Genomic DNA, 16,237 nt, shown 5'->3' on the forward strand with positions numbered 1-16,237 from the left:
GCGGTGTGTTAAACGCGCGTTGTAGGCGCACGCACCTTTCGTACTATGTCGCGTTTGACTATGCTGTGTAGTGTGGACGGTTAGGGTTCCGTATTGCCTGTGCTCGTTGCTTTATTTCGTATATCTCGGGGGTCTGCCTACGGTGTGTTGGACGCATGTTGTAGGTGCTCTGGGGCTTCTGTACCATCTCGGGGGTCTGCCTGCGGTGTGTTGGATGCGCGTTGTAGGCGCTCTGGGGCTTCTGTACCATCTCGGGGGTCTTCTGTACCATCTCGGGGGTCTGCTTGAGGTGTGTTGGACGCGCGTTGTAGGCGCCCGCACCTTCCGTAATATGTCGGGTTTGACTATGGTGTACTGTGGACGGTTAGGGTTCCGTATTGTCTGTGCTCGTTGCTTTATTTCATATTTCCGTTAGGTGAGCTGTCGGCGCCTGCGCACTATGTCTCCTGCGTCCATGGGCATGCCATGTACCTGCGTCCATATCCAGTTTACCATTCTCGGTTAGTAATATGGATGTGTTTTACAGTATAACAATGATGTTAACGTAAGATTTACTTTAGAGTTGTGCCTAAGTGTATAATTATGTATTATGACAGCAACACCAAAAATCAGAATGTTTATTGAAGAAATATCTTTCACAAAAATAAGTATCTATAAAACTCAACCATTTGGATGGTTACCACAGTAAATGACACCAAGGCAAATATGATCTCTTCAGGAATTTCTGGACTGTGGTATTATGCTCTTGTTAAATCTTCACACTGCCAACTTGACTGTGATGGCATGAATTAAAACATGTGAGATTTAAATTGAGCAGGGCTGGCTGTAATCAAGGCTGTTTGAGGTCAAATAGCCAACTAATTTTTCTTTTAACTATATTGATTTAAATAGGGGCAATCACTTTTTCACACGGTGCCAGTTGTTATTTATCTTATAAGTAAATGGATTAACAAGTCAAAAAAAATGTTATTCACTCAAATACATGCACACATACATACATACATACATACATACATACATACATACATACATACATACTATAGAGGGAGAGAGATACAGAACCATTCAAACACACTGTCGCAAGAAAACTAAATTCTGAACTCTTTGGAATTCTGCATTAATTATGTATAATAATGTGGCCTGATCATAAACTGTCACAATAACAAACACAGACAATCACAATCCATTTAAAGTATTGAAACACAAACAACTGTACTTTTTATTAGTTCTTAACACAACATTTAAATATCCATAGTCCAGGTTTAAAAAAGTATGTTAACTGCTAGGCTAAACACTTGTCCAAATTCCAAACATAAATCCAAATTCAAACAGATGTTCCAATCAACAAGATGAGATTGGAGGTGTTGTAGCCTGCAATAAAAATTTTAAAAAAAAATTTAACAACTGTACAAAAGTTTAGTCTCACCAAAAGAAACACTGTTGCATGTCACAAGTTTCCCAAGAATACACCCAGACGTTGCACAATGCTTCTAGGACAATGTTAAATGAATAGATTAGACAAAAGTTAAACTCCTTGGTAAAAGTGTACAACACAATGGAAAACAAGTGCCATACACTGACCCCAAAACCATATCCCAGCCATAAAGCATAATGAAAGGAGAATCACAGTTTGGTGTTGCTTTTCTGTCTCAGCGCCTAGATGGCCTGCTATCAAAGAGGAACAAATGAAATCAAAATTACCTGATCCATCATCTAAAGCTCAAAATAAAAAGGAATGGCCAATGGACTGAGACAGTGACCCAAAATGTAGTGGTCACTACATAATTATTGGAAGGTATATGTTCTGTTTCTGTTCTATCTTATGGTGGTGCTTTAACATGTTTATAATCATAGGGGTGAAAATAATGATAATCCTTTAATTAGGGTTAGAACTATGCTATTGATGTGGGAGACCATTTTGCTCACAGTCCTGAATGTCAGAGGATGATATTATCTAATGCTGGTTTAACCAAGCAGAAAACTCATGAATCAGGGACCTTTTAGTGCTCTGGAGACTTTGACAGATCGTTGTGTGAAACACAGGTACATGTGCTCAAATCATTATCAGCTGGTGGGGATTCAAGATATTAAGCTTACTTGTTGTACCTCTGGCGGGGCGGAGGTTATGCTTGCTTTTAAAGGAGAAATATCACATTTTCTTTCTTTTCATAGCGAAAACTACTCTTTCATGTGGGCACTTTCAAAGAATCAAGGAATAAACAAATGCAGCTGTTTTCAGATAAATCACCAGAAACAGCACCCCAGTGACATCACTTGTCTAGTAATGATCTGGTAGGAGGAGTTAAAATCCCAAGAATCAAAGCAGCAATGTGAGCTATGTCATGCATGGCCAGCTTTTTCCTCTAACCAAAGTATTATTTTTTGGGGTTGGAATCATGAGGCCAGATTTTGGAAACATGATAAGCTTTGAAGTAAACTGGCTGAGAATCTAATAATCAAAGCAAATAAGGTTTACAAGCATCAATGATTTTTCATAACACTATGGATAATAAAAAAACTCAACTTAATTGTCAAAATTGAGGAAGCAATTTATATTTTGGATGTTAAGTGTTACAGTTGATGCAAATGTTACAAATATGTTGAAGGCATATCAGTAAAGCAGATTATTACAATGAAACAGACTTTAAAAAGTGTTGCAAGATTAGTAAATTGAAATCCAGAAGCCATAAAAGTAGGGGGGAGTAATCTGAACATGGCACTAGGCAATGTGTCTGAACACAGCTGGATTGCTGCAACATCTTAGGCTGAGTAAGGAAACTATAAAGTTATTGATCATTGTATGTACAGAGGGCAGCAACCCACTTGTACAAGCAAGCCGCAGAAGTTCAATATACCCAGTAAAAAGCAAATGTACTTGATAAAGAACGAAGTCCGAGAAAGGTTAAAATGAAATGAACAGTGCATTTTCCAAAAAGGGACATCATGCCTTTGTTATATTTCTGTCTCTATGTACTTTCATTAATTAACCATGTAATCCCAAAAAAAAAAAAAAACAACCTTTATGGTTATAAATTACATAACTAAATAACAAAATGGGTACTTCATTTCAAGATCTCCAAAATATTTTACTGGAAAAAGATGAAAAACTTTAAAATAGCTTCACGAGAAATTAAACATATATAAACTGCATTTCAAGCTAGGGACATTCTCTAAAAATAAATAGTTGCAGACTCTTCAAATGAAAATGATATCCTATCATCTATATTGTAATGCCCTGGTTTGACCAGCACGTTACAATAAGAGGCTTTTTTTAAAATACATGAAATCATTCATTTAATTACTGTTATACTTGATGCAAAAGACTGTCTTGCCTCAGGTCACGTTTCCCTGTTTTTCTACAGGCAAACCATTTATCCAGTAAAAAAGGGTGAGGTTTAGCTATTACATCCATGTTTAAAGGGTTGTCCGTGATGCACTTTGATTAGGTGCAGGTCAGCTTTAGCTTTTAACCATTTCAGCTGATTATTTTCAGCTTAAAGTAGCAGGCATAATTCTCCAATTAAATATCTCAAATCCGACCTCTGTCTTACATGTTTGGAAACAGTTCAAATTTATGTTATGTAACTAAACAATGTTCTTTGGAACTCAGTCAAACAAGAGTTTGATTCTCCTGAGGTTTAAAAAGTCAAACAATACTTACAAGTTGGGAAAGTATTTAAAGGAATACTCCACCCAAATGATTTTTTTTGTTTCTTACCCCATGTAGTTTTGAGTGATGATGTTTTTGAGCTTTTAAATTGAAGACAGGGCTCTTGACCAATGAAAGAGGGGGAGAGTTGGGTCTTTAATTCAAAACTACAACCCTGTACAAAGGGGCTTCCTACCTATGAACTACTTTCATTTTCTGGAGGTATTAATTTAACAGTATTTTAGCAAAAAATAGATTTTGTTTGCACACTGTGAGCATAAAACTGGATAATGTGACATGTGGATTATGCAACATGAGTAATGTGATTTTTTTTTCTATTGACATTTTTGTTATGTTTACTCTTCCTACCAGAATCATTGTTAAGTCTGTTCTCCACAAAAACATTAAACTTTTTTAACATAAAAATTAACATTTTTTTCTCATCCAACACCCACAAACATACATGGGTTAAGTAACATATACAAAAATTTACTTTTTGGTGAAGTTATTCCTTTAAGATGAATGAACATGTCATGAGAATTCATTTGTAGCATTAGGCAACTGAAAAAAAATCTATCTAGGAGTCTATAGTAGAAAATAAGTAAATGGGGGTCACTTTTTTATTGATCATTGTATGTAAATTGAAACACTTCCAAATTATACTTAGGTTAGAATACATTCAAGGTACATGTAAAGAGTTCTAAATTTGTCTAGGTTTATTGCATCATTTACACTAGTAGAATGAAACAGCAGGAAATGCCTACCAGATATCCATCCATTTACAAACCCGCTATAATCTAGCTTGTGCTTTTAAGTAAGGCTTAGGTGAAATGTCTTTCTCTAAATGCTGCTGCAGAGCCATTATGCTGTGGATGATATACTAATTTATTGTTACAGTGATGGCAGGAGGGTGGCACGGTGGTGCAGTGGGTAGCACTGCTGCCTCGCAGTTAGGAGACCCGGGTTCGCTTCCGGGGTCCTCCCTGAATGGAGTTTGCATGTTCTCCCCGTGTCTGCGTGGGTTTCCTCCAACAGTCCAAAGACATGCAGGTTAGGTGCATTGGCAATTCTAAATTGTCCCTAGTGTGTGCTTGGTGTGTGGGTGTGTGTGCCCTGCAGTGGTCTGGCACCCTGCCCAGGGTTTGTTTCCTGCCTTGCGCCGTGTTGGCTAGGATTGGCACCAGCAGACCCCCATGACCCTGTAGTTAGGATATAGCAGGTTGGATAATGGATGGATGGATGGATGGGTGATGGCAGGAAACTGCATTTTGTTTTAAAGTGAAATGCTCCTAAACCAGCAGCTCTTTTTGATGATTTCTGCTGGATTACTCACCCTCACTTTGTTTCAGGAGTTGTGTATTTTATTTAACTATTCTTTTGTTATACGTGGAGTAAACTGAATAACTCTTATTATTCACAACACACTTCTAACTGAAATTGAATTGTTCCAGTGTTCTAAACAGTGTAGGCTCCCTGTGATAGTTAGGGGTAGGGCTTGAATTGGTGTTTTAACCAAAATCAAGCACTAACAGCTGTTCATGTACTTGAATATCCAGGCCAATACCTACAAACTACCACAAAAATATTACAAGTATTTATGCAGACCGTAAAAAAAACACTTAGCAAATACACTGACAATGTCAACTTCAATTACAAATTGAAGCACTGAACCTTATGATTCATAAGACTAACTGATGCAAGACACATGTACAAGAAAGGCACAACCAATTCAAGAATCCAAAACTGGGTACCTTCAATACTGTAATGTCAAAACACTACAGATAACATATAGTGCTATAAAACAAATAAGGCTGGTTGCCCTTTTTGCAGTTTTTTTTTTTAATCTGTGAGTAAAGAAAAACAACACAAAAATATCCACATATACACAACACAAAATATACGTATATATATATATGTGTCATTTAATCCATTTTCTATTCTACTTAACACAATTTGGGGTTGAAAGGTGTTGGTATATATCCTTATAGCATTAGGAGCAAGGTAAGAAATAGGGTAAGATGTCATGACAGTGCACACACATATGGGCCATATTTACTGAATACTAACCAATTAACCTAACATTCATGTGTTCTGGATGAGAGGCAAAAACTGAAATATCCAGAGAAAAAAATGTATGTATGAGTCAGAAAAAGTAGATGTCACACTGACTGTGTCTGACATGAGATTCAAATAAAGGATAATGGAGATGTGAGGCAGACATGGTAATCGCTGCACCACTATGCTACCCTATTTTAAACAGGCACTTCAGAATAAAAGACAAAGCATATTTTACATGGCATCTCCGCACAGATGTAAAAAAAAAAGTTGTCACAGGCTTACCACTTGTTACCATTGACAAATATAAAATTTTCTATAACCAACAATTCCATAAATACACTAATAAAACAATATTAGTTTTGTCTAAACTTAAATACTCATGCTGATAACAGAATCACATAAGTAAATTTAAGTTTTCTTCCTGAAAATTTTTGCATGTTTAATCTGTTAATCGTAAGTAAATATCTATTAAAATAAATCTACGCTGTAAGCTAATGTGGCAATAGTTTAGCATTTTTCTTTCTAAAATAAACCTAAAGGTTTACAGGCATGTCTGTACACACACACACACACACACACACACTCTCTCTCTCAACAAGCTCTGTTCTGTAAACCAAAGCTCTGTCATTACTGGAAGGGCAGAAATTTCCAACATTTCCGAGCTTCAATGACCCAAACAGGAAATACATTCCACATGACCTCACCAAATGTAGTCTACAATCTTTCTAACCACAAAAACCAGCTAAACATCCACACTGTAATAATGGAGACCTCAACAATAAAATATAATTTCTAAGTATATTTACAACATTAAATACACAGTGTTTTAACAATGCAGTTAAAAAAAAAAACTAAATTCATTGCACTGACAATCTTTTCCACATCACAATGAAAGAAAAAAAAAAAAAGAATAACTTACTGTTGCAATTTATATTTTTACAAAATAATTTAGTCTATTTTCCATGCCATGTACACGGAAGAGAAAACTCTCAATGATGTAATGAAAAGTCAGTCAGTCAGTCAGTCATTTTCCAACCCACTATATCCTCCATGGGGGTCTGCTGGAGCCAATCCTAGCCAGCACAGGGTGCAAGGCAGAAACAAATCCCAGCCCACCGCAGGACACACACACCCTCCCAAGCACACACTAGGGACAATTTAGGATCACCAATGTACCTAATCTGCATGTCTTTGGACTGTGGGAGGAAACCGGAGCACCTGGAGGAAACCCACCCAGACATGGGGAGAACATGCAAACTCCACGCAGAGAGGACCCGGGAAGCGAACCCAGGTCTCCTTACTGCGAGGCAACAGCGCTACCACTGTGCCACCATGCTGCCCTGTGATAAAAAGTGCAACAGGAAAATAATTACAAAATTAATTAGTTGCACATTTGGCAATATTTTTTACACGGTTTCTTAAAAACTAAAAAAAGCGAAATTAAAGTTGTCAATTCTCACTCTTATAATTTGAGGAAATTATACCTATCTGCATATCCTACTATAGTTCAATGTTTATGTTTGTAAAGAGTGACTAATCCTAAGTAACCCCACCCAGGGTTTCATACTGAGTCATTCATGAAACAACTATTGTACTGTACACTAAACGTGAACGTTCACTGCCAAACACTTAAACTAAGAATATGGATCTATTTAATATTCTCTATTACTTAAAAAGCACATCATTATTATTTTTGATAACCAATTTGATATTTTTCCATTTTGTTGTTACTTCTCTTAGTTTTAGACACCTTTTCTGATAGGCCCAGAACAACTTTAACAAATCTTACTGAAGCAATGACATGGCTGATATGAAAAAAATAGAAACAGAAATTAATGCAATAAAATCACTGAAAACAACTTCCTTTTTTACTCTACATACGATGAAGACTATGTACAGTGAATACATAACGGGTGAAATAATCAAATAATAAAAAAATCTGGCTTCATAATAATTAGCTAAGCTGCCTTGTAAGAGGACAAGGACTTTCATTTGCTACCCATTCCACCTCAGGTCTTGTTATAAAGTACAAATAAATGTTATTAAGTTTAAATACACCAGATCACATGCATCCCAGAATAGAAAATAACTTCCTGAAGACTTTGGCATAAGCTATTTATAAAATAGAAGGAATGCTGTGAGTAATGTGAACATATACAAGTAAATAAGCAATGATTAAAATTTAGTTCAGCTTTCACAGTGTGCGTCCAGAATTTGTCACCTCACAAGTACGCTAGAAATTAAGGAGTCAGAATTTGATTTTGGGCAAAGCTTTTAAAGACAGTTACCTGCAGTACTCCTTAGAAGGTTATTACAAAGTTTAAAGCAAACTTTAAATGAAGTACTACAGAAAGTACATGCATTTCTAAAAATTACTGAAAATAAAATTAACAACTCTGTACCTTGCAAAATACAAACCACATTACTGAAACTATTATGACTAAACTTATGTATTCATCACAGTCATACACAGAATGGTGCAATACATAAAAACAGAAAGTAAGTGGCAGATTTGTGGATAAAACATCTTGTCAATGATGGCAATAAGAGGAGAATGGCCAGACGTGTTCAAGAGAATAAAAAATTTCAAAAATACTCATATATCTACAAAACAATGCCACTTTTTCCAGAGATTCCTTTCTAGGCAAAGCACATTGGGCACTGACACAGATTGGCTACGACAGCAGCAGATAATACTAAATTTCACTCCTGTTAAGTAAGAAGAGAAAGATGAGGCTACATTTGGGTATCTGATCAACAGGAATGGACAAATGAACATTGGATAAACATTGCCTGATCTCATTAATCTTAATTTCTGCTGCAATATACTAAACATAGAGACAGAACATTGCATATACTGTATCACATGACTCCATGGAGCCATCCTATCATCTATCTTACTAAACCACAGTTAATTTATGCACGGCGGACGCACCGAGGTGCATGCGCACTGCGGCCTTGGCGCCCGCCCCAGAGTCCAGAGTCAAATGCACGCATGCGCACTGCGGCCTTGGCGCCCGCCCCAGAGTCAAACGCAGTGGCTTCCCAGAGTCAGTAGGTGGCGCCCAAATAACACAATGTGCTGCACCGTGGCGCCCGCCCCAGAGTCAAATGCAGCGGCTTCCCAAAACACGGTGGCACCCAGACAACACAACCTGTGAGCGCCCAAACAACACAACCTGTACAGTCATGGATACAAACAATGAACGAAGGCGCCCACACAAAGAAACCACTTTAGTTCAAATAGGGTTAGTGAATTAAATGGAAACTTTACCATGCCTACGACCTGTGAACAACACCTGAGGTAAAGCGTGCACGCCAGGTTGTACAGCCGCCCGGACGCGACCGCCCACACCACCGCATATACCCTCCATGATATTTCATCACGCAGCGGCTTCCCGCCATGGCGCACACCCCAGAGTCAAACGCAGCAGCTTCCCAGAGTCAGTAGGTGGCGCCCAAACAACACAACCTGTTCACCAGTCAGTAGGTGGCGCCCAAACAACACAACCTGTTCACTACACTTGCTCTAATCCACTGTGCCAGTAATATAGATCCCAGCAGTCGGTGTCAGCAAAGGCAACAGAATCACGTCTCCACAAAACGAAACCGCTTTAGTACAGATATGCGTATTGAATTAAATGACATTTCCCCAGACGCACCCACCCTCCATGATATGTCATCCATCCAGATATCGGACGGAACAGAAACTGATTGCCATTCCTGGATTTCCGATTCGCTAGCGAATCGCGGGCTTACTTGTGTCTCAATGGTACAGGCTGGTGGATGCAGTGGAATGGTGGGGGTAATATTTTCTTGGCAGACACTAGACCTTTTAATACCAAATGAGCATCACTTTAAAGCTGAGGTATACCTACGAATTGCTGATGATCACTTAATAGCCAGAGTTTAGCTTTTTTTGTTAAATGGATACTTCCAGCAGAAAAATGTGCCATACTACAAAACATGTGTCATCTCAATCTGCTAACACAGACATGGTAGCAACTCCAGTATATTGTAAAGATCTGCACAGCCCCCAGATTTCAACACTACAGAGTACATTGGTAGAAGGATAGAAAAGGGGTGTGTAGCAAAAACGTGTGGCCAACAACTCTGTATAAAATGTGTATGATATCTACTCAGTCAGGACCAAAATCATTAAAAGATGTTCCTAGCATCTTATTTTACCCATGCCTACAGCACTTCAGAAAGATATTGGGGGTAAAAAAAAGTCCCACTTTCAACTAGATATTGTAGTTGTTTCTATTGCAGTGGCCAAGCGTAAATTTCCTGCAACTAGATTCATAAAACTGGAGGAGCGACAGTGCATTTTAGATCTGGAATATCTATCTGGTTAAATTTGCCTTACATTACATTATGTATAACTTTTCAGCACACTATTTGGTTCAGACTGCTGTTTCTACAGTTCAAAAATAAATCAGTTATAAAGAATGTTGCGTTTTTGTTAATTTCAACTTGACTGCATGTAACGTTATTTTCTTCAATGTATAAGTTAGACTTGATTGCACGGTATGTTACTGTCTTAAAAAAAAAAAAAAAAAAAAAAAGTAATGTGTCTGAAAACAACATTCACTCATAACTTTTGACTTGACCAATAAAAGGGCATATATTTGACCAAAACAACACCAGTCTTGGAACACATACTTTGCAAAAAATAAGAAAGGTACTAAACCTTTCTTAAGACGTAAAAAAGTAATTTAAATTGGTGTCAGGTGCTATTTTAAAAGCTTTTTTTCATTTTTGGCAAACTTTTCAATTAAACAAAACATTTTAAATTTAAAAAAAAATCTTAAGCCTTTATTTGGGTCTTGCTAAAAAGTTAGGTATAATTTAATTTAAATCATTTAACAATAGGACTATAAATGGTAGTGGTGACACAGGAAATTACTTTGGGAGAGAGAGTGCTATGATGCTTGCTGTTCTGCCACTCTATGTTGCTCTCTTTTCTAGTAGTTTTTGCAACCTAGTAGTTCATCCACAGCTGCTAGTTTTGGATCTACCAAGCATTTGTGTTTTTGCACTAATGAATAAAATACTTGTTCTTGTGCCATATTTCACTTTCTAGTTATGTATTTTACAGACAGACAACAGAATTGCATTACTGATTTGTGTAATAAAAATTACCTAGATAAACTTAAAATAAACTGCCTGACATGTCCTTTATGACACAATGTCAACACCCTGTTTAGAATTCAAATTTCAAATAGCTGTATACAGTTGTAAGGTTCTTTGGATTTGCTTTCAAAAAATGAGGACTGCGTACTCAAATCTACTGAGATACGTATAAATGTATTTATGCATACTTGTGACAATAATGCTGATTTTGTTTACATCCACAATATTCTTTAAAGAAAAAATTGAGCAGCAAAGTGCAATACTGTTTATATACATATGATGCTTAAGAATGACGTTGACTATAGTCCATCTCTACAGTGAGCAAACAACTACTGCTATAAAGTATTTTCATTACATTAAATTAATAGTGTTCCAAAGTCTTTAATGACTCTACTGAAAGTAAAAAAAAAAATAATGAATGCTGAAGCTAAATTATTTCCTGTATTTGCTCAAATGATTCTCAGGATATACACTGTTTACAAAAACAGCAATCAAAAATGATGCATCTGCTAAAAACCTTGCCAGATTCTATACTTTTGTTTACATTAAAATGCACTTATATAGTACACTTTAATAGCATACTGGTGTATTCCCATATAACTGTCTTGGCTTTATCTATCTTGACCTCTTTGCAGCCATGTTCTTAATCACTGACTTAAGTGTTCTCCATTAAAACAATTTTTAAAAAGGAGAATATTTATATATTTATTTATGTAAACAGCATAAAAGACTGAAGGGATACATAATGCAAGTATTTTCAGACAAAATGCACATATTCTGAATGGTGCTGTAGGAAAGAGGTTAGGCTAACAACACTGCCTTATCCATCGATCTATTTTCCAAAGCCATTGTGGCACAAATATCTATAATTGTCATTCAGGGCCAAATCAGGGCCACCAAATAACCTAAGATGCATGTTTTTGAGATGTACAAGCATAACACAGAAGACAAAATCTATGCAGACACAAAGAATGCCAACAATGAAACACAACTTCACTGTCTACCATTGCAGAGCTCATGTTAACGCCATTTGCAAGAACTAATGTGGCTTGATTAGCTCAATCTGAGTTAGTGTGGATGTGTGGGAAAACTGCTTCTTGCAAAGAACTGGTATTCTTTCATTCATGATTCCTGCCTTGTGACCCAGGTTACTAGGATAGGCCCACTGCCAACACTAGACCTGGGTTAGAAACATACACCAATGAAAGAATTTTTGAATACATCTAATCTACAAATGTGAATTAAAACAGTATAGCATTCCAATTGCTTATGGAGATTATTAAAAAAGCCTTTTTCGAACAGCGGTCCTCACAGCTATAACTTACGTTGGCCTTTTGAAAAATGAATGGAATGCATACACTTCCCTCCAAACCCCCCCTCCGTTACTTACTGCACAGATTCAATTTAAGTACAGTACTTAGATTGTATATTGTTTCGGTTTGCTACAATACAAGTTGCACTGCTTGACTCTAGAAAACTACTAAAAATTCGAAACAATTGCCCAACACTCAGTTCCAGCTACGTGCAGCGTTAATTAACTGCAAGTAGGCTTAATTCAAATGCAACTCCAATCGATGTAACGTAACTACCGATGGTATTAAAACACGTACACCTGCTCCCGCAAATGGGCAGATTTACTCCTCCAGTTCGGGTTTTCATGGCACAATAACGGAACATGTGTGAGTAAGCGGTGTGGTGTGAATGAATAATGCTCCTGCAGAACGCCTCGATGGTTCGAACAGACTGCGCAGTGTAGGCTCTGCGCCTCACAAGGGGCTCGACATGACAAGTCGGGTGCATCCCCACCACACGGCCTATCCAAAACTGACAGATCAACTGCCGTACCCCGCCCGGCCTCTACCCGCACTCCGTGAACGACAACGCCAGAGCAGCTCGACCAGGGAGTCTTCAGCCGATCGCTGTGTAGCAGGAAGGGAAGTGCCATGAAGCCCTGTACGCCGAAGGCTGGCAGTTTCGCTGAAACTCACGTAGTCGCCGCTGCAGAACTCGAAACACCTTTAAACACCTTCCCATCTCACCGCAAAAAATACCCCATAGCTGACGAGTGGACCTTATCTCCGTTAGCGCAACTGGCAACGACGCAACAGTTCTGCCGAGGCGAAACTAGCCATATTGTAAGAAGGGACGCGTGCCCCCAAAAAGAGCATTTTAGTCCTTCGGTGCGCGAAACAGTAGACAAGCGGAACAAACGCAAATCAACTGGGAAGCCAGGTGCCACACGCATGTACTAAATCATCGTACCTTTTTTCTCATCGATAAAACTCCGACAAAAATAGAAATAGCACGAATAAGGTGGTGAGGAAAAGCGTGGGGATCTGCTGTGAGAGAAGCCAGAGCTGCGTGCAGTTCAGAAGCCGCACACTGCAGAGTCGAGGCACGCCGCCCGACTGGATTCCCCGACGAGCTGCGACACAGCGCGCCGGAGCCCCGCAAACCAACAACTTTTCGCTCTAAACTGCGCCCTCGCCGCGCCTCCCACCAGGCTTTCCTGACATTTTACTGGCATCGTTAGCTTGTTGTTTGTTTTTGGTTGCTTTTTTATCAACATCTGCTGCACCAGCAAGTCGACCCTCCCTCAGCTCCCGAAGTTGATCGTTATTGCTCTCCTGCGAGGGAGTAGTAGTTCTAGTATTTTAATGAGATATTTAAAGCACTCTTACCAGCTTCGCTTTCCACCCCGCTGACAGCAAATCCCTGTCTGTGTACGGCGGAACTGACGTTTCTCCATATCAACCAGGTCAAGTGGCCTAAAAGGGAGTTTCTCTGCGCTCGGGGGGAGGGCGATGGGCCCGATTTTTCAATGAAGCTGTTACAGTAGGCGAGAAAACTGCGCCTTTGCATTCCTCTAAATACGCATAGTAGAAAACTGTTATTTTATTCACCGGAATTGATGTGTATTTTTAGACCTACTCACAGCTACGCCACGTATACAACATCTTTGTACTTACACGGTTAACGTGTGTTTTGATTGCGTGTTGTTGCGCTTTACGTTGGACTGGCGGCCCGTCCAATATTAAAAATTGCCGTATCCCCGATGCACATCATGACACTGTAAGGAAAAGACCAGGATAACAAAATGAAGAAATACATTTTTGAGGATAATTTATACACCGAATGCAACACAAAAATACCCCGCAAAATGTTTATATATGCCTAAAGACTTAAGTCAAACAAATTTAAATTCGTTTCTTAAATTTTCATTATACATCCATCCATTTCTAAATCCGTAATATTCTATTTCTTGTCAATTTCAAAATTAAAGTAGACACCAGAAATACATAGAATGCTATTCTTTCCAAGGCGCTCACACAGGTCTATTCAGAAACGGCAATTAAACCGGTATTCGAAATATCACTTTGACACAAATATTCAGACCCCTTTCTCAATACTTAGTTGAAGCACTTTTGCCAGCAATGACAGACTGGAGTTTTCTTGGGTATGCCATGACAAGCTTTGCATACCTGGATTTGTGGATTTTCTGCCATTCTCCTAAGGAGTTCATCTCAAGCTCTTGGCAGGAGGGATGGAGTGGACAGTTGTTTTCAAGTCTCTCCAAGGATGTTCAATTGGTTTCAAGTCTAGGCTTTGGCTAGGCATTTCAAGGACATTTTCAGTGTTGTCTCTAAGTCACTTCTGTGTTGTCGTTGCTTTGTACTTGGCATCATTGTACTGCTGGAAGGTGAAACTTTGGCCCCATCTTAGGTCCAGAGTACTCTGGAGCTGGTTTTCATTAAGGATATATCTGTACTCTGCTCCTTTCAGCTTTTCTTTGACCCTGTCTTGCCTCCTAGGCCTTGCCATTGAAAAACAACCCCACAGCATGATGCTGCCACCACCATGCTTTACCACTGGAATGATATTTCACATGTGATGAACTTTGCATTGTTTCTTCCAGACACATTCTTGGTTTTATCAGATCTGGGAATACTATTTCTCACAGTCTGAGAATTCTTCAGGTGCCTTTTTGCAAACTCTTAAGTGGGCTTACACGTGTTTTTTACTGAGGGTAGACTTGTGTCTGGCCACTCTGTTATAAAGTCCAGATTGTTGAGAGTGTTGCAGTATGGTTGTCCTTTGCCTCAAAATTTCTCCCTTCTCCACGGGTTTTCTGGAAATTAGCCAGAGATGCCATCAAATTCTTGGTCACCTCCCTTACCGTGGCCATTCTCCCATGATTGCTCAGTTTGGCCTGGCAGCCAGCTCTAGGAAGAGTCGTACCTGTTTTGCATTTCTTCCTTTTAAGAGTTGTGAAACCTACTCTGCTTTTGGGAACCTTAATTCTGGAAGAATTTTGGTATCTTTCCACAGATCTACAATATGCTGAAACACAATCCTGTTTCTAAACTATGCAGGCAGTTCTTTCATCCTCACAGCTTGGTTTTTGCTCCTACAGAAATTTTCAACTGTGGGACCTCCTATAGACATATGTGCCTTTCTTAATCATATCCAGTCAATTGAATTGACCATGGATGGTCTCTAAAGAAGATGCAGAAACATCTTAACATTGATCAATTGTTACTCAATAAATGAGTACAAATTTTTTAAATCTTGTTTTCACTTTTTCATTTTAGGATTTTGGGTGCTTTAAAGAAATTTAGTGCAATGCTGCAATATAGCAAAAAGTGAAACACGTGAAGGGGTCTGAATACTTTCTGAATCCACTGTATGTATGTATGTATGTATGTATGGATAGTATGTATGAGTGTTTCTTGCAGGGGACTGTTTTTTTGCCTTGTATCTGATGCTACTGAGATAAGCTGTGGCATCTTAGGAAACTGTAGTGGAATAAGTATTTTCAGAAAATGGATGAATTATTTTTCAAGTAGATACTTTGAAGTACACTTACACCATGACATTCAACCAAAATAATAATTTCCAACTAGTATTAGTTAACTTACCAAACTCCAATTCTCATGATTATAATTGTTACAAATATCAATCAGAACAGTAAAATACCAAATGGATGTTTGGAACACACTACATCTTTATTCCTAATTTTTGTTTTTGTTTTATTTTCATTAATTTAATTAAATGTTTCCTTTTTCTTTGTTGTTATATCTGTCAGTTTTTTTAATCTGAGTTCATTTTTAATTGCTTTTATTTAGAAAGTAATTATTTTCTATTGTCATCTATTTATTGTTTTGAAATAGTCTTTTTTTTAATGTTTTCAATTGCTTTTTATATTTATTCAGCGCAAGGCAACAGAGCTTTCAGTCATCAATGGCTGCACTCTTTAAGGCTTTTCTTAGCCCCAGTTTCATCCATGGGACACTGAGTTATAGTTTGTCTTGTTTATAGTGCTCTTTTAATAAGTGGGTCCATCCTTACTAAAATCAGTTAAAGGTAATATTTAGTTATGATTACTTTTTGAAG

At 38.1% G+C, this 16,237-nt stretch overlaps 1 protein-coding gene across 1 annotated transcript in view; it reads right to left on the bottom strand.

Moving 5' to 3' along the window:
- LOC114658065 (granule associated Rac and RHOG effector protein 1-like) overlaps nucleotides 1–13,674 on the bottom strand; it is a 214,812-nt gene extending 201,138 nt beyond the window's left edge. The window contains exon 1 of the mRNA XM_028810093.2: nucleotides 13,525–13,674. The gene's annotated coding sequence lies outside the window, so the exon portion shown is untranslated. The remainder of the gene's footprint in view (nucleotides 1–13,524) is intronic.
- Between the last annotated feature and the right edge of the window lie 2,563 nt (nucleotides 13,675–16,237).

The sequence above is a fragment of the Erpetoichthys calabaricus genome, chromosome 9, assembly GCF_900747795.2.
Source record: "Erpetoichthys calabaricus chromosome 9, fErpCal1.3, whole genome shotgun sequence".
Lineage (NCBI taxonomy): Eukaryota > Metazoa > Chordata > Cladistia > Polypteriformes > Polypteridae > Erpetoichthys > Erpetoichthys calabaricus.